The sequence below is a fragment of the Vigna umbellata genome, chromosome 3 (assembly GCF_029865625.1).
Source record: "Vigna umbellata cultivar VRB3 chromosome 3, Vumbellata_1.0, whole genome shotgun sequence".
Lineage (NCBI taxonomy): Eukaryota > Viridiplantae > Streptophyta > Magnoliopsida > Fabales > Fabaceae > Vigna > Vigna umbellata.
This window is the reverse complement of record NC_142167.1, coordinates 46,732,855-46,753,966: the sequence shown is the minus strand read 5'-3', so window position 1 is coordinate 46,753,966 and position 21,112 is coordinate 46,732,855. Positions and strand designations below refer to the sequence as shown.

Genomic DNA, 21,112 nt, shown 5'->3' with positions numbered 1-21,112 from the left:
TATATATATAAGTTTAACAAAGTCCAAATCCAAAATTATAAATCTACAAGAAAGACATTTATGCATAGCTACGACTGCGTTTTTGAAAAAATAATCGTACACATAAAATAGTGAGAAGTATAAGAAATTAAACTCAATGAGGAAAAATATTCAGAGAAAAAAATGTTTCACAATGAAAAAAAACGATAACGGAAAAAAACGTCACATGAAGAAAGCATGCTATTTTCAAACAACAATGAAGGGAAGTTTGAAGATTTAGCGAGTTTGTGCATTTGAGCATGCTTGCCATGGCAGGAGGAAACACTGGAGGGCAGCTTAGGGTAGACGAAACAAAGAAAACAGACTAATAGGACATGACATCCAGAAGGAATTGTCTTGTCTTTATAATTCTGAACTTCCACCACCACAACTTTAGTCTTCTGGCCGACCACAGAGATAACAAAGAAAAGTTATTGATTGGCCCATTGATTGGATCTATGTACTGGTGGTGGGACTGCACCATATGCATTGAGGGTTAGACTTCAGTTTTGGAATTCTGTCTATGATCAAAATAATTGGCTTAATACACATGCAACTCGGCAATTCTAGAAGTCACACTTCCTCAGATTCTTGACTTGGAATGGAGCTTTCGTATTTTCCATGCTGAGAAACTAGTGCCAAACAGTCATCACTCACAAAAACTCAGAATTGAGCTTGGATACGTAGTGTAGGTACTTTTCTTTTAACTTGGATCATGTATATGAGGTGTGCTACAACAAACACATTCTCTAATATTATTTCCAAGACATACACTCCATCTTATTTAAAATTGTTGAACAAATTAAGAGCGAATTTACTAATGAAATAGTATATTGCACAATCGGAGAGCATCCTAGTTCAGTTTGTGATTATTTTGTCATCACTAACCATGTGTTGAAGTGAGAGAGAAGCATGTGAATCTTTTACCTGATCAAAATAAAAGAAAAAGAGGAACCTAGAAAAGAAAAGAAAATTAAACTCATTAACATTTTTATTTCTTTTTATTTTATTTTGGTGTAATTAAATCTTAAACCTAATATATCAATGTAAGACACTATTACGAAAATAACATAATTAATTAAAAGGTAAAAGATAAACTATGCAAAATTGATTTTAAGATTAAAATTAGAGTACTATAAAAAACTACAACTTAAAAAAGATAAAAGATGACTTGAATTTAAGAAAATATTATTAAAAAAATATTTAGACAAGTTGAAAATAGTTTAATTTGAAAAAAATGGGTGACTAAGGTTTGGGTAAAAAAAGTAACATAAAAAGTTTAAAATTGTTATTTATTAAATGTGATAACATAATATCATTGAACTTGACTAAATTTTCAATTAAAATGAATTCTAGTACATTAAGAAATTATTACCCAATCTGTAAGAGCATTAAGTATTCTGCTGTTCGGGGATATGGAAACTTAAGTGTTTGTCTCTATATAAAAGGGAGTCAAACTATTTGCTGAATAATTATCAGAAAGTTATTCATCTCCATCAAAGTGTTAAACTGAATTAAATCGACAAAAATCAAAATTATTAGCATTTTTACTAATACAAATTAAACTGTTTAAAATAAAAAATTGTAACTGTAAAACAAGGCAATATAAGAACAGTGTCCATCAACCTACTCATACCGTCACACTTTTTCATATTAAAGGCGATAACAAAAATTCCTATATTTTCTAAGACAGACTTTGACATTCATATATGAAAGGCCATAACATAAATCCCTCTCCATTTTTGTATACAAACTCATCACAACCTCAAAGTCTCCATGGCGAGCATAGGCAGATATTATTGTTGTCCAAGCATACTGGGTTCGTTCAAGAGTCTCATCGAACACTCTGAGACTCAATAATGTTTCCACCAAGATTGGCAACGTTGCCCATGTTTCAATGATATATCCTCAGCAGCAGCAATAGCATTTAACACACTACTAAATCTGTACTGGCTGGGCGTTATCACCTTTATAGCAGACAAAAATGTACAGAAAGCTTCTTTGTACAAGCCATTTTGAGCATACCCTGAAATCAATGCATTCCAAGATACCGTTTCATGATAGTTAAGCTCATCAAAAATCTTCTTTGATTCTTGAATGCACTCAAATTTGGCATACATGGTAACAAGGCTATTGGAGACATTTTGTTCTGACGAAAAGCAAGTTTTTATGCACAACTCATGAATCATTAGACCTGTCACTAAATTCCTGACTGTTACAGCATGTATTAGTCCTATAAACGTAACATCATTTGGATATACTCCATCAATTCTCATTGCATTAAAGAGAGACATTGCATCTTCTTCGTCAATAGAAATCATTGTCGTCCAAGACACTACATTCCGATTCCTAATGCCCTCGAAAACAGTTTTTGCATCATTAGCTCACATTTAGAATAAGTTGACATCAAAGCATTGCAAACTGACACATGTGTTCCATATCCAACCTTTTGGATCAAATCATGTATTTGCCTCCCGAGCTTTAAGTTTCTCATGTGACCATTAGCTTATATCACACCTGTAACTGAAATTTGGTCAATTAATATATGGTTACATAACATGTTGTCAAACAATAAAACTGCTTCCAACCCATAACATTCCCATTCTTGAGCATACCCAGAAATCATTGCATTCCACGAAACTATATATCTTTTGGAAATTTCGTCAAACACTCTCCTAGCCTCATCTCACATTACCCACCTTGAATACATTGTTACAAGGACATTTCCAACAGAAACTTCACAACCAAATCCACACTTAACCACAAGAGAATGTAATTGCGGCCGAAATAAATCCCATGATCACCCCAATAAAATGAAAGAGCAGTAGTATATGTGACCTGATAAAAAACTATCCCACGAAAATGCATTGAATGTACAAAATGCAAAGCATCCAAACTCTTCAAACCCGGAAAGCACAGTATTCCAAGACACTGTCCGGATGACTCATTCTCAAATACAACCAAAGCCTTTTCGAAATTAGACACTGAAACAAGTGAAACAAACCCAGCACTCACCCGAGTCCGTGGATTTGACATCAGAGTTTCACCTCCTTGACATGCCTTGAGGGACAAGCCAAAGGTGACCTCATCAACATTTGAAGAGAATGCAACCGAAATTGGTCCGTAAATGCAGCAAGAGAGCTTGAAAGGGAAGGTGGGTGTGCAAATGGTTGAGCATGGAATGATTAACCGAGGCAGCATTTGGGTGGTGAATAAGGTGGAAGAGGTGGTGTTCATGCTTGAATGTATGGAAGAATTTGAAGCCATGCTTGAATGATAATTTTAGTGCACTTTTTGGGGCTTTTTGAGAGGGTATGGCATTACCATAAACACAAAAACTCAATCGTAATGGTCCCCACTATGACCCAACCTTAAAACTGGTTAAGGTTATCGGATGCTGGAATACTTCACTAAAATAAACGAGTTTAAGTAACCACTTGCATATAGCGCTAAAAAGTTCTGCATTAAAACACAATTACACACGAGAAATCAAATGTTAGTTACATCGCCCTTTAATACAGAAAAACCAGTAGTAACCCCTACAGGACAAGAATTTCAATCATTAGTAAGCTAAATCACGAATTCATACATTCAGCCAGTCAGCTAACAAGAACTATTAGATGATGAATGGACTATTCATATTTAATTCAATAAATATAACTTGAAATACACGTTTAAACTACACACATCCTATTTATACCCTAACAGTCCGGATTCATGACTGCATGATTCAAGGACTTTTAAAATGCTATCTATAAGAAATAACGAAATTACTGACGGATTATCTGTTATCCTATATTCTTTAACTGTTTCAACAGTTTCTTATGCAAAACACTGAATTATTCTATTTTCTGACACTATTCACTGAAAAATATTTAATTAAATTACCTCTCATTTTATTATTACATAAAACAGCGTACGTTTTCATGTATGTTGATAACAAATATTTATTAACAGATTTATTCAATAATAATGTATTTATCCACTATCTGTTCTAATTTTTTTTATTGACGAATTTATTCATTGATATAGTGTACGAATCAATGCTGACTGTCGAGATTTTTCGATAAACATTTGTTATTAAGAATTTAGAAAATCAAATTTCCCTCTTCTATCGTGTTTCCCCTTTTATTCGTGTGTTATGATCATCTAAACACGAGGAAAACACACTCAAACAATCCCTCCAACATGTCACAGTTTATTATAAATTATCTTGCACTTTTTTTATTTTTCTAGGAATAACGGATAATTAGATACATGTTATAAAAGTATAACACAAAGTTACGATGACGATAATAGAATGAATTTGTAGAGTTTTAGAAAAAAAAAACAATAATTAATATTAAATGAATATAACAAATTTATGTACATTAAAATATATTTTTTTTATTTGAGTTAATCATAAAAATACTATAAATTTGACATATTGTAACTTCAACATTTTGTAACTTACATGGTCATAAAGAGTCTATAAATTTGGCCATATGGTTGTAAATCAAGCTGTAAAGGTAGATGATGTAAAAAAAATAAATAAAAAAACTATTGTAGTTCTCTATAAACGAAGATGTCAACATGGCAATGCTTTAATATTTAACTTTGATTTTTATGCATACTTTAAACTTTTATTTCTCATCACATAAAAGCAAAAGAAAATTATTATTAATGTCTTATAAAAGACCAAGGACTAATAAGGAAATTAAATGAACAATGGTAAAGGAATATAGCTTCCACTAAATTTATGGCTACATTTTTCTTCTTTCCACAACGTTTTGGGTAGAACACGAAGCAAGGGGTGAAAAATAAAATAATTAGGTTCAAAACTAAATAAGGTCAACATAGTGACAACATGAAAGATATTAATCTAGTTTAATAAAAATAGAAGTGAAAGAATGCTTCGTATACGGTATTTCTTTCACCAATAAAGCTAAAGAATAGAAGAAAGATAGAAACATTATTTATGCCTGAGCTTGACAAGATAAAACACACTTATCTTTATTAAAGTCAACAAAAGGAAAAGATCACAAGACAAACATTCTACATGACCAAACTTACTATGCTATCTCCAAAACAAGCAACTTTCTGCTTTTCTGCCAAGGTGCCATGGTGGGATATACATAAAGTGACCAATGAAAACTTGAATTTTATGTTCTTACTCTATCGGGAAGATTTGACTTGTACATGTAAGATCAAGATGTTAACTCACCTAAAAATTATCAATCACTATCATCACCATCTTCTTATAATTTTTCTAATATAAAAAATAGATAAATACATATATATATATATATATATATATATATATATATATATATAATATATTTATTATATATTGGAAACACGAAAAGCATTAAGAAAGTATTAATAAATGAAAAATATATCGTTTTTAATATTTTAGAAACATGAAAAGTATTTGTAGTTTTTAAACTATTAAATTGGAAGCATAATAGATAGTGGTGGACATTGTGAAGCCTTTAATGTTTTCTATATTTGGAGTGATGAACACACTAGTACAATCAGGGGAAACGACAGCGGTTATTTTTGTCCATAGGCAGCGGTTTCCGAACCGAGACATATTCAGACGAGACAAAATGTCTACTACTTTTTGCCTCGGGCACGAACCGAGGCATAAAAGGGTAGGATTTTACCTCGGTTCAGCCTTAACCGAAGCAGTAGATTTTTTGATTTTTTTTTTATTTTTTTCGTAGGACTTTATGTCTCGGTTCCCTCTGAACCGAGGTAGTATGTCTCCCTCTACTGCCTCGGTTGTAGCTTGAACCGAGGCAGTATAGTCCTTTTTTGTTTTTTTTTCATCCGCTAGCCTTTCTGCTTTGGGTGTGACCTTAACCGAGGCCATAAGGGGCTTTTGTACCTCGGTTATGACCTCAACCGAGGCATATGCCCCTGTTTTGTTTTTTAAACGAGGTCTGTTTTTGCAACATTCCCAACTACAGAAACAGACCTACATATATTTTTATAGCTAGAACCGTCCAGAATAATCCAGAAACATATATTTTGAATGAAAATTATATTAAAACATAAATATATTCAATGGAATCATAAATCAACTTCTTAGAAGCATAAATCAATCCAATGTAATCATAAATCAAGTTTGAAGCATAAATCAATGCAATGTACAAAGTTAAACTAATAATAATGTAGAAAAGCATAAAACAACTTAGAAACATAAACTTAGAACTTACTATATCCTAATATCTACTACATACTATTATATAATTGAATTACATATTTAGCCAGTGTTTTCCTCACGAGTTGAAGTGACTTCTCTGGAATTGGAGCAGACCTATTGAATCTGTGCATAAAACACAATGATTTCAATTAGTGTATATGAAATATAGACTATAGAGAAAATAAAATTCAAACCTGTACTATAGGATACCTAACCCTCCAACGGTCAACCAATAACAACCACTGAAGGTTACTGTAATGACGTTCAACCACACAGCTTGGTCGATCACTTGATAACCGACCGTAATAGCTTACGACCACGTGGCGCTCTCGACCATTTGAGGTTCGACAGCCGCATAAGCGATGTCGCGACATGAGGTTACTGTAATGACGTTCGACCACACAGCTTGGTCGATCACTTGATAACCGACCGTAATAGCTTACGACCACGTGGCGCTCTCGACCATTTGAGGTTCGACAGCCGCATAAGCGATGTCGCGACATGAGACATACGTCCGACACGTCATCCACTTAGGTCGACACGAATGATGATCGACATACAGAATGCGACACCGTGATCTAGCAGTTAAGCAGTTACACACCTTGACTGAATAACGCCGCGAATCACGAATCACGACCATATATCGTGGAAATATTGACTCAGTGTCAGCGCACAATTCGACGGTTACAACTTCTAAACAGTCAACTTCAGCAACTGACCGAATTTTCAGGTAAACGGTTTATTATGCTAATTTAAATATACGAAGCACACCAGAAAAAAGGTACGTTTTTCCCTTAGGAGAAAATTGATTGAGATTTTCACATTTCGAACAACACCCCTGTTGACTTGAGCGTCGGAGTGCCTTTGCAGGTACCCAGCCCACTTTGCTTACGAGGATCAGAGAAGAGAGAGGGAAATACAACACAGTGAAACCAGCGCAAGATAGAAGCGGAGCAAGGTTGTTAGGTTCGTATCTTGGTCTCCACACCCCTACTGAAACAAAACCTAAATATTACCGTTTGCCATCCACTGGTGTCATGTGCATGAATAATGGTCATCATCCAAAACATGACGTAGTAACCACATTCATATGACCCCGTTTGTCTATTACACTACAATATATCATCATAATTATAAAATGTTAAGTAACATCATTTGAATGGAACCAAATGTAACAAAGTATATTAAAATTGATATGTATTAATAAACTATGAAAAAGTTATTACTCTTCTTAAACTGTCCAACCGGACAATTCAAGATTCAATACTTGTAAATTATTATTATTATCTCCTCTCTATTCATTTGTAAAAAGTACATTTGTTAAAAAAAAATCTGGAGATAGTAACTAATTTTTGTATTGAATCTCAAATGAGAAACTAAGGCTAATTCTCAACAACAGTATATATTCAAACAAACAAATAATTTCATATACAATATACAATATATTCAAGCAAGCAATATATTCAAGCAAACAAATAATTACATGTTCATATTAAAAGGAAAATTTTAAGGATAGAAACCTGGAAGCGTGAAAGTAGGTCAACTATCGAGAATGTCCGCATATAAAACCTCACCACAACAATACAATATCTACACAAAAACAAACAACACATTAGTTAGTTTCATAATTTCTAACCTTAAATTTTAATTCATCACCAAATAAATCAATTTAATCCAAATATTCCTAATTTCTATACTCTAATTCAAAATTATACATCAATTAACATCAACAACCAATTCAATCCTAACAATTCAAAATTATATAAAACCTATTTCAAAATTATATAAACATAATTCAAAATTATATAAAACTAATTCAAAATTATATACACCTAAAAATTATACAAATCAACTCAATCCTAACAATTGAAAATTATATAAACCTAATTCTAAATTATATAAACCAACTCAATTCTAACAATTGAAAATTATATAAACCTAATTCTAAATTATATAAACCTAAAAATTATATAAACCAATGATACCCAAAACTTACCAGGAAGAAGAAGACCCACGAGAAAGATGAAGGTCGTGGAGGAAGCCGCCAGCGATGTGCAGCGAGGGCGGTTCAGCGCGACGTCGTGCAGCAGGGCGCCGTGCAACAGGGGCGGACTAGAGACATGGGCGGACTAGTGACGGTGCAGCGACGGCGGTTCAGTAGGGGCAGTGCTGCGGGCAGCCCAGTGCAGTGGTGACAACAATGGAGCAAACCAGAGCACCAACGCGACAACAATCGAGGCAGAGGCAATGGAGGGCGGTGCAACAATAGAAAGAAATGGAGCAACAAAGAAAATGAAGCAAAGAAGCAAACAGAGTGTGCGAGAACAATGCCAGGAAGAAGAACAACCTTTGCGACGAAGAAGAAAATGAACAGTGGGGTTAAAAATTTTTATTTATCGTGACCGATACTACCTCGGTTCTACCTTTAGCCAAAGCATTAAACCCCTATATGCCTCGGTTAAAGCATCAACCGATGCTATGCCCCGCTTATACGCTTCGGTTTGGCGCCAACCGAAGAATAAACTGAAGTTTTCCACACCAGTTCTGAGTGAACGGATGCCGTAGGGGTTGAACAAAGAGAATATGAATTGCTCTAATCAGACCTGTCAGTTTTTTGCAACACATATCGCCTCGATTCTGTAGAGAACCGAAGTCGTAGGTGAGGTGACAGGCAAAAGTAAGTTTGCATAGGGCGGGTGAAATTTTGGCAGAGTATTAGGCATCAGTTATGTACTTTAACCGAGGTCATAAGCCTTATATGCTTCAGTTCCTCTTCAACCGAGACATATAAGTTCGCCTAGTATACAAAAATGCCACCGCATTCTGATAGGCTTCGATTTCGTCTAAACCAAAGCCTATTGTGCGAGGTTAAATGTTGTTTTTTTACTAGTGACATAAATTAAAGAGGTCGTGTTGTAAGAGTTCAACCAGAGAGAGAAGAAAAATCAACCTTATGTTCACAACTACTTTTACTCTTTCAATATGAAAAATGTCAAGGGTCCTTGCAAAAGCAATCATTGTCACATAAATTTTTGGTTGAAAGTTGAAACCCTAAAAAAGACGTAACTTCAAAAAACTAAATATATATAACATAATTTTCAAATTTGTTAACTATAAATTTTGTCCGTGGTTCCATATTTTTCTGTTTTTTATTTTTTTAAATATTTTTTTGTGATACTTAACATCAACCTATTTAAAGAACTATTAATTGTGTCTTATGATTTTAATTTATTATCAAATCTAAATATAATACATTTCGTAACTTTTATAAGGTGCATACATTATTGGTTAACAATATGGTTAGTTGAATAGTGTTTTACATTTTTTTCGCAAAACAACGCTTGGTATACCTATTGTAGAGATTAGACTATCTGTAATAGTTGTTGGATGTGTATGTTTTCAATAAAGCTTTTTAAACAACGAAAGCAATAACACAAGTATTATTATACTGGTTCAATCTAAGCTATGTCCAGTCTCCCTTAAAACCTCTTAAGGGGTTCTACTAATCTTTTCCAAAGATTACAAACGAATACAAATCACTTGGTATACACCAAGTATTATCAACTGATTCTCAAGTATTATCAACAACTTTTGATTCCTCTAGTCAACTTGACTAGTTTGAGTTTAATCACTCCTGGTATTAACCCTAGACAATGTCTAGAATGTTTAACTCAACTGAGTTAAACAATACAAGTGTTTTGATTAACTTTTGAATATCCAAATACAATTAGTGTTTTGATTAACTTTTGAATATCCAAATACAATTAGTGTTTTGATTACAAGTACATACTTAAATAACTCTCAAAGAAAGAATAAATACAATACAATGAAATTTGAGAACTCGCAAACTTCATTCTCTTATAATGAAGAGCTTTAGACGACATGAGCTTAGAGAGTGGCATAGTAAGTATTCAATGATTTTTCTTGTATGTGTTCTCTCTTCCCTTATCTTTCTCAACAACTTTCTTCTCTTCTGCGAATTCTCTATATATAGCCCTCTTGAGATATGACTATTGGACACAAAGTTGACTTTCAAATATTAGTACTAAACTGACAAGAGATGACCATAGAAAATTGTGCTCTAATTTTGGTTTGATGTATGTTCTTAACCCTCAACTCTCTATCTCCGTATGTACACACATTAGTAATGTTTGTATAATACTTTGGCATGATTCTTTTGGTAATGACCGACTTATTTTAAAAAGCTACCCATATGGTCATGAGGAACTTGCTATGTGTGAGGACATTAATCAAGTATGTATGATTTACTTACAAGACAAGGCAATTTAGGTATGTATGATTGACATGATGTTTTAGGTTGTCAAATTGGTAGGCATAAGGTGTTTTGCTTCATTCAATTTATACTTTTCTCAGGCCATTGTAGATTGTGTTTCTTGGGGTAATTGATTTGTGTTTATTGATAGCCAAGTTAGTGGAATGTACTCCTAGTTTTGATATGGTTCTTTTTACCAAAAGATGTATTGGTATTTGATATTTTTAATGATATTATTGCCTTTGGTTTAAAGATTGTTGTATGGATTAAGCAACATGAGCATGAGTCTTTGATTGATCCTTTCATATGTTTTCCGAAGATTTCACTTTGAAGCTTTCCTTTTTTTTTCTTTAGAACATTCTATTATACCGGCATAAATGATATGCTTGTTTCTTATTCCATTTGTAATTTGAAATTACTATCTTGGTTTTGGCTACCGATTTCTGGAGGGTCTTTTGTATGAGTTCTTTATCCTTCCCTGTTGCTATCTATCCTGAAACTATTGACCATCAAAGCATTAGTATTGTCGATATATTCCTGTTCGATTTCTTTTAATAATGCTTTTTGGGTCCTAAATTTTTATCTGGTTGCTCATGTAGGTTCGTGCTGTCATGGAAAAGTACCCCTTTATCAATCTATTTTTGCTAAGCTAACATATAGCGAAAGTTAGATACTTGACAAGGCATTCTATGAGGAGGACGTGAAAAGACTTTGCATGGTGTTTGATTAATACGTTTATTTACAATTCTAGCGTCATAATGTTTTGGCTCATGCACATCGTGTTTGGTTGGGGTAAATATGGACGGAAGGTTTTATATAAACCTTTTGTTGTTTGATTTAATTTTTAAGATTGGAAGGGAACAAAGTCCCTCATTTTTTTCTCTCCACCAACATAGGCTTTAGAGTGAAAGGGAGGATATTAAACACATTTCAAGTATAGGCCTATGTCCTTCATATTCTCTATTTTTTTTTTATAAGGGTTATTCTACATTAGTGATCTTCATTGTTCTTTTTGCCCTTTTTCTAACTCCTATGTGAAGTTATTGTAACAAAAAATCAAGCACTTTCAGCTTTGTATAGAGTTTCAGGCTACTTAGCTCCTGTCAGCGTAATATGTTCATACTAGATAATAGGAAAATGTTCTTGTGCATTAATTTACACCTGTGAGTTGAGAGTTTATGATTTTTTCTAATGGTAGCAATTAACAGAGAGACAGATTACTTTGTGGTTGTGAATGATTGTTAACATGGAAGTGATCATTCACAATGCAGGTGTTTGCTAAACTAAAAGACCTTTATGAGAAAATAACATTTTCTTAGTTGGTGTCACCAACACTGATTATAGTAAGAAAATTTGTTGAACTATCCCCCATTTTGCCAGCTTCTACAAAAGAAGAATCATGTTTAATGCATACATGACAAATGATGTTGTTGAGAAATATTATTGTGAGGTGAAGCTTGGCGGAAATGAAGAGTTACCTCATTGAGGGTTGATTTAGCATGAGCTTGCACATAACAAGGGATGATGATAATCTTGATTGAGATCTATGCAGGAGGGCTGGGAAAGCTAGACGGACCTATTTGATGTTTATGGAAATGTAGAACTTTCGCCATAGTCTTGGGGTATCAATGATTTTTTCAGCCTTTTGGAAGAGTGTTAGGTTGAGAGCATTATGGGAGATTGCAATGCATGAATATGGGAGCACCTCCTACTAACTCATTTCAGAAATACAAGACTTCGATATTAATGTTCCTTAAATTATGTAATTTTTTTTTTATATTTACATTGTAATTGTCTATGAATGTATTTTATCTTAAATTATCAATAAAGTTAATTTTGATTAAATTTTGTGTACTTTATAATTTTATATTTTATTTATTTCTTATTATAAAATATAAATTTTATTAAATTAAAAAATTATGAATGTATATAGGCTATTATAAATAGAGGAGGTTTCAAACCTTACTAATAGAACAGGTCAACATCCTCCAAAAAAAACATCTACAATATAACTTCGATACCGGGTATCATAAAAAACCTCTGCAAATCGATTGTGGCGACTCTAATTGTGAGGTTTTGAAAAGCCCCTGGGAATTGATTTGCGGCAGGTAAAGACCTCTACAAATTGAAAAAAAAAAAACCTCCCCTAATTAATATTTATTTTGTAGTGTAGACTTCATAGTCATTTTAGATAGATAGTCAGACTCAGGTCTACGTTGTAGAGTGACAGTGCTTTATCAGCGCTTTCAGGAATGACTTTTTATCTCAACACAATGTTCTTTGTGCAAAACTTCTAAAATTTGGTGTTGATATTTCCTGACCAAACAATGAGAATAAAGTATGCAAGCAAAAAGGCACTTTTTGTACAACATTAAATGTTTATTAAGTATGTGTTTAAAACACTTAGACCCATGTAAGCATAATATGATAAAAACATTATTCGAAGACAAAGAATTTTGATGTTTTAGATGACAAAAAACTTACTCAGCCTTATATACATTTGGTCTTAATTGAGATTTATGCCTTTGTGATCGAGATGTCTTCAATCCTATAAGAGCCCCAAGATCACCAAGTTAACCTGGCTGATATATATATATATATATATATACTTTATGTGGATTTTAATTTCTAAGTTCACTTTCTTTTCTTTTTATCAATGATTTACTCTCTTTTTCTATTTTTTAAATTAAAATATAATAATAAATGTCACTAAAAATTTGATAAATATATTAAATAATAAATTAATAAAATTATAGAATTAAATATTTAACACCATTGAAAGTTAAAATCATATATTTTTATAATCTAACATTAATATATATAAAATCAAAAATTTTAAATCAGCTTAAAGAACGTAAAAATATAAGCATATGTTAATATGATAAATTTGATCAAGTAACTCCGAAGAACATAAAAACAAATCTATATTATGATCACTTAAACTTTAATTACAACATTTTCTTCTATTTAAAAAAATATATAATTTGTCATAAAGTTTTCTTACCAAATAAAAAAAAATATAATTTCACATCCAATAATCAATGAAACTCAACATCAGATCTATCTTTCCGTTAATTAAGGGAATGTGACATGTTATAAAAACATATAAAATATAATAATTAATATAATTGAAAGAGTAGTATGCAAAAGACAATCGATAGAGTCAATATTATAATAATAATAATATCCTAAAGGTATATTGTGGTTTGGTTTATTTTGAATCAGTTTTAGAAATTTAAACAAAAATCAAACTCTTAAACCTTAAAAAGACTAAAATAATCTAAAAGTTTTTCAATTTTTATCTTGAAAAATATTTATAAAATATTTAGTTAACCTCAAATCTTAAGTGATGCAAGAAATTATTTAAGGCAGAAGATAACACATGTCTCATAAGTTCACTATGTAGATGATGTGAGACAAACGTTTACAAGCCTTATCTAACAGTACGAACAAGATTGGCTGTTCAATCAACCTACTACCTAGCGACGGGTATTTAGGGACAACTTTCCATGTGACGGTAATTACTGAAAATAATGCTGTAGGTAATTAACTACCATGTTTTTGTTTTTGTTTGAATATTGGAAAAAGTTATTATGTTCTCATTTATGACTTGACTAAGACATGTGTGTCGGTAATCTATCAGAAATATGGCATTATTGACATTTAGCCACATCGATGACTTTTTCACGTAGACACCATCTTTTTCTTGTTGTAATGGATCAAACTGTTTATTCTTTGATTCATCAGTCCGGTGTTCAAACTCTTCTTGTGGCTTTGTGTGAATGAGTTAATAGTATACCAAGTTTACCTCGCCATAATGAGTGTGTTGAGATGATAGTTTCCCATTTTTTGAAGGAAGAATGTCCGTGAACGCTTTCAATATTGGGGTATAAGTCAAAAAAGCAGGTGAAAAATAGTTTTGGATACAAGAAAAATCAAGAATACCGGTAATCGAAATTCGTAGGTAAAAGTTAATTACATAATTACCTACAATAAAACATCCACAGAGATGAAACAAACTCACTATTCGATTAGGGGTTCTTTTATAATGAAATGCCTTTTTGTGCGAAGGGGGCTTTTGACTTTCAGTTCTTCAATAAACATGGACAAAACTGGATAATATAGCACATATATATCATCTACTAGGATACGTTATGAATAGGTTATACTAATTGCTTAACTAGTGTTAACAGTTGTATTTGTTTTACACTATTCTTTGCTTGTATGGTAGACGATGAAAAATATTGATGGAAGAGAGTCATCTCATGAAATGATGATAGTAATTGTTTGGTTAGAAACTTTTAGATTTAACATTTTATGAAATTGTTTTTCTAGCTAAGTTTTTGTACGTGGGTGTATTTGGATAATCAACTTAATTAAGCACATATTCAATCAATAAAGATTACATATATTTATGTATTGTTAGACTATTTTATCAAATGTTAATGGCTTAATAGCACTGATGGTCTCCATTTTTGTCAACTTTATTTGAAATGATCCTAATTTTTTTAAATTGTTCAATGTAGTCCTAAAGATTGTAATTTGTGTTCAATTTAGTCTTTTTTGCAAACGCGTTTAAATAGTTAAGGGCCAACTGTCCACATGTGCAATCAGTGAATGACATGTCATTTAATGGCTGACGTATACACTTTAAGGCATAGTGATGTGAATTTTTGTTTTTTGAAAGTGATTTTATGATATTAGGGTTTTTATTGATATGATGGCATCCGAACATGATCATCGCAGGTCTCCCTGGTTGGCAAAGAGTGTCGTCGGAGACGTTGCCGACGCTGGAAGTGTCGTCGTCCTTCGATGAATTCCACTTCTCATTGTTGGCATTCACTCCTCGTCCCCCTCTGTTTCTCTGCTTTTTTTATTTCATCACAGGCCATAAAAAGGAATTGATGTATCTCTCTGAGCTTCGTTGAAGCTCAACCGCTACACCTGCCACCAAAATTGGTTTCACTTTTGGTTAGGGTTTTAATTGTTGCGGTAAGGGATGGAGTTTTGTTGAAGATGATGGTGATGGGTGGATATGGGTTGTCGGTGTAGAAAATAATGGAAGGATAGGAAGAAGTGAACCTATTTTGGCCTTCAAAATTCAACAAACACCCTAGCCTAGAATTCAATGCATACAATTTTAGACAGATCAAAGGTCATCATCCATGGAACTAATGTATGTATACTCTGTGATGAAAGGGTGTTCTAACGATGGGATGGGATGGGATGGGATGATTAGAACATAATCCGTGATGGGATGCGTTGGACACACTCTAACACTGTTGCACTTAATAATTCAAGACAGATAGGTGGACCAACTATTACAACAAGGAAAATTCCTTTAATCATGTCCCTAAAGAATAACCACGACATTTGCTGTATAAATATCATAAAAATGTAAGGATAGAAGCATATATAAATTTTGCAAAAGAAACTCGCATACTCAAATGTGAAAAATCTCAATAAAATAATACATAGATGATTGAATTTGAAGAAAGAATATGAACCTTATTAAAACCATGACAAGCCTCAATCACAAAAGTTGAGTATAGAGAAAACAACAAATCGGTTATATACAGAAAACGTAAAAGTGCATAATCGATTTTATTAAAATGTAGATGATAAGATTGATAATAATTCAAATATACACACATCAGAAGCATAAAAAAGCTAGCATCCATGACCTACCAAAACTAAAAAAGGAATAAAAAAGAAAACCTTATTCCAAAAAATATTGTTTCAGCACATACACTAGTGCAGCGAGGGGCTTTTACCGCGGTTCATTTTCACTATACGTCGCAGTTCTTGAACCGCGGCATATTCCGCCGCGGTAGTAAGTCAGACACTTTAGGCCGCGGTTCTAACCGCGGTATATAGGTTGCGGAATATGCCGCAGTTGTCGAGGGAACCGCGGCCTAAAGCCATTTTTTTTAAAAAAAAAAAAAAGACACTATATGCCGCGGTTCAACCGCGGCAAAAGAGTGTAGAATATGCCGCGGTTAGTGTCAAAACCGCGGCCATATGTCTCGTTTTTTAAAAAAAACGAATCACTATATGCCGCGGTTGTGGTTAGAACCGCGGCATATTCCCCTGCAGTTTTTTAAAATTGCAGGTCTGTTTTTGTGATATCCACTACCACAAAAACAGACCTGCATATAAAAACATGTACAGAAATTCAATTTCAACATAACAAACACATGTTCAAATGTATTTCAACATCAAATAAAGTACAAAGTCTAAGAAAATTCTATCTAATCAAATGCATTGTTTAAATCTAAATCTAAGAGCTATTGTATATTCTAACTATATACTTCGCAGCAGCGTTCCTAATGAATAATAGTGACTTCTCAGGAACTGGTGTAGTAGTCTTGAATCTCTGCAAAAGACAATTCATTTTAATTAGTGTATATGAATTCAACATTTGTTAAAAAATCAAAATTTGTTAAAGTTAAATATTACCGTTTCCTAGCGACTTGTGATGTGAGAACGAACAATATGGGTCATCCAATACATTACATAGTATCCACACTCATATGACCCATTTTGTCTGTTACACTACAATATATCATCACAGTTGATAATAGTTAGTGAATAACATTGTTATAAAACAATTATAACAAAGTATGACTTTAGCATATGTCAAACCTTGAGAGAAATCCAAGCAATCTTTCTACTATTAACAATTGATCTCCCGTCCATCATCATACTTGTTGGAATAGAACTGTATATAAAAAAAGGTTTTAGCATTCAGTTATATAACAAAGAAAGTCCAAACATTGAGGTTCTTACCAATCAATTGCTTGTTTGAGTTGTGTGGGAGGAGGCCTGTGCAATGAGCAGAACCACAAAGCATAGTTGTCTTGCATAGACATAACAAGAAGTTGCCAATGACGCCTGAAATTCATAATAACGTAACTATTAAATATTAAAATCACATATGGAACATTATTATGTTAACAAAGTTCACTTACCCGGATATATAAGGCAAAAAGTATATTTTCTTGCCCCTTCGAAAACTGCTTATCAGACTCATGTTGATATGCTCAAAATCATTTGATTGATGAATTGATTGGGGATCAATGAATCCATAATCATCAGAACGCCCCAACTTATTAGTGACCCCAGACATATACCTGAAATCAAAAATTAACTTTGATATAAGGATACTTGATATATAAATCAATTTTATATATAAATAATTGGTCATAGACTTACATCGTCCATAGTTGAATAATTGAAATATTCAACTCTTGTGTTCCCGACGCAAGCTCACGGACATCTTGGCTATTAAGGTATATTGGGACCTCAGAGCCATGCCCAAATACATTAACATCATACTCAACCTCCAAAGGCTTATCATCAAGGATGTCAGCAAGTAGATGCAATGAAGAAAGAGGGTCATCCTCAGATAGAGGAATCTTCTGTTGTGCCTGCGTCTGTTGTTACATGAAAAGATAAGATAAGTTTTGACATCAAAAACCTTTAAAATTGAGAAGTGTAAAGAAGAATTTCATACCGAGGGGTCAGAAACTGGTTTAACCAAAAATGCAATCATTGGGACAAGCATGTATCCTTTTATACTCCATACCCATTGGACAAAGAATTTTCTTCGCATCATAATTACGAGTGGGCAGTGTATTTCCATCTGGCAACATTTCATTCAACAACGTCAACAGTTCTGTAAAACTCTTATCAGTCCATCCATTGCTCGCCTTCAAATTCATGAGCCTTAACACCGCTGATAAACGTGTGAACTTAGTTGAACCGACATACAAAGGTGTTTCTGCATCAGTCGACATCGTCTCATACACATGAGCTTTGGCAAAATTTTCTGCTCCAACATCGCGGATCATGTCCTCCAATTTGTCTTCATCCGGTCGATCTTCTTCCATGGTGGAATCAGTAACATTTACACTTTGAGAGTCAGTGGGAAAATCCATTTCTTCGCCGTGCCAGATCCATGTTGTATAGCATCTTAGAAAACCATCACATATAAGATGTTCTCTAATTTGAGTTGCGTTCAACTTTCTCCCATTCAAACAGTTCACACAAGGACATCTAAACTTCACTTCATCATCAGTTCTCCCCTCATTACGTTGCGCAAATTGTATAAATTCCTCTACACCTCTCTCGTACTCAGCACTAATACGTGGTAAATTAATCCAATTTCGATCCATATTCCTAAATATTACATAAAAAGATAAGCTACTAAAAATCAAACTTGCAATTTCATACATATCATTGAAACTTAGTGAATAATATTTTAAGGTTTATAAATAATACAAGAACTACAACACACATTACCCCCAAAACTATAGCAAAAACCATACCATACATTACCAAAACTATAACAATTTCATGCATTATCAAAATTAAAGCAAAAATTATACCATACATTACCAAAACTATAGAAACTTCATACATTACCAAAACTATAGCATTATGCAAAAACTAATGAAGAAATCACGTTAAGAATGCAAAAGGACATAAATACCTGGAAGAGGAACGACGAAAACGCTTGGTGCCAAAAAAACCAAATCGCAGCAGAGATGGAATGACTCGTTTTCAAACGATTTTGATCGGCTAAAATGTTTCAAACGCGTCACAAATGAGAAAGGAACGAATAATTTCAAGTTTAAACGGTGCAGAAACGCTTACCTGAGATGTTGGGTGGTTCGGAGGAAGAAAGAAACGCGTTACAGAGAGCTCTTGCGCGAAGACGACGACACTGTTCCAAGTTTTTTTTTTAACTCTGAACGGGGGAATCTACCGCGGTTCACTACTTAACCGCGGTATAATATGGGTATATGCCGCGGTTTCACCCCCAACCGCGGCATATACTGATTAAAAAAATAATACTAAATGGCATTTTTGAAATTATTTTCAAACTATATGCCGCGGTTCAGCGCGCAACCGCGGTATATACCTCGAAATATTTCAAATATATATTAAATTAATTTCTGATAGGAGAATATGTCGCGGTTGCTCAGAGAACCGCGGCATATACCCCTGTAACGTGCTAAACACAACTGTCTCCCCAACTGCCTTTTGGGGAATTGCAGAAGTTACAGGGGGCATATGCCGCGGTTCTCTGAGAAACCGCGGCATATACCCCCTGTAACTTCTGAAATTCTCTGACTGGCAGAGAAGTTAGAAGTTACATGGGTATATGCCGCGGTTTCTCAGAGAACCGCGGCATATACCCCTGTAACGTTTAAAATTCTCTGACCAAGTCAGCACCTGCAATAAATTGGCATGGGTATATGCCGCGGTTGTCCAGAGAACCGCGGCATATACCCCTGTAACTTAATTTTTTATTCAAACGTGGCGTCAAAGGGGATGGTTGACCGGTGTATATGCCGCGGTTCCTCGCTGAACCGCGGCATATGTGTTCGATTTATTTACAAAACTGCCACCGCGCACCATTATGCTGCGGTTTCCGTTGAACCGTGACATAATGTGCGCTGTAAAAACCCAATTTTTTACTAGTGATAACATCAAAAAGAGAGAAAAACAAAAAACTAAATATCCAAGTTTATCTTGGTGAAGTTGAAATATGGAGTAAAGAAGCGTCAAAAACTAAATATCCACAATAAAACATGGAGATGACAGAAACCAAGCCATGATAAGGTATTTCTAAATTTAGTGACATGGGAAAGAGAAAAAGGGAAACAAAATCAATTTAACACAACAAGGGTACATTTTGAAATTTGAAATCGAAGGGTGAAAGAACAAATTAAAGTGGGAATTGAAGGGGTGGATAATTTAAATCAGAACACAATGTAATGTTGTTTTATGCACCTTGGATTAGGAGATCCTTTAATTGGTTTCTATCCGTATTTCCTCCAAGAATAATCATCCGGTGAAATATCAGCCATCTTCAAACTTATTGCGGTGTCGTCAGTGAGGGATGAGACAAAGGAATTACAATAAGAGAAGTTTATGGTCTTGGAAGACTCCTTTGTCTCAATCAGACCATTTTTTGGGATGAAAGGGTGGTGGTGGGCGACGGATCTGCTGCAGCGGCGTTGCGCGATAGAATCTGGGTTTGGAAGGAGGAGGTGGAGGCATAGGGGCTCTTCAGAAAATCACTTCCAAAAATAAAAAAATCCACCTCACTATGCCTTAAAGTGTCCACGTCAGCAGTTAAATGACATGTCATTCACTGATTACACAGCTAAAAGGACTAAATTGAACACAAATTACAATCTTTAGTACTACATTGAACAATTTAAAAAAATTAGGGCCATTTCGAATAAAACTAACAAAAATTAGGACCATAAGTGCTATTAAGCCAATGTTAATTATCTTAATTTTGTTAGACAATACACATATATTGACACCAACAAATGAGTAAAAGAAGTGGTTTCAATAAGGTAGGAATGTCTTCTATTAGATATATTGTTAGATAATTTCCTTACTTTCATTAAATTAAGATTCTCCTATCCTCTCATCAGTGTGTTGTCACTTGTCATCATACATCTCTTAACAGGTTTTTTTTACTTGGCAAAAATTTATTTGGTTTTCTAAAATTCTAAACTGGAGGTTCTCATTTCTTTTTGTCTTCCCCTCTACTCCACCCAACAACCATCATCTTCATCTTCTTCACAACACTCATTACGTTCATTCCTCCA

At 33.7% G+C, this 21,112-nt stretch overlaps 1 pseudogene; it reads right to left on the bottom strand.

Annotated features, from left to right (window-relative positions):
• Positions 1-1,671: 1,671 nt before the first annotated feature.
• LOC124820107 (pentatricopeptide repeat-containing protein At4g32430, mitochondrial-like) lies at positions 1,672-6,708 on the bottom strand (annotated as a pseudogene).
• Between the last annotated feature and the right edge of the window lie 14,404 nt (positions 6,709-21,112).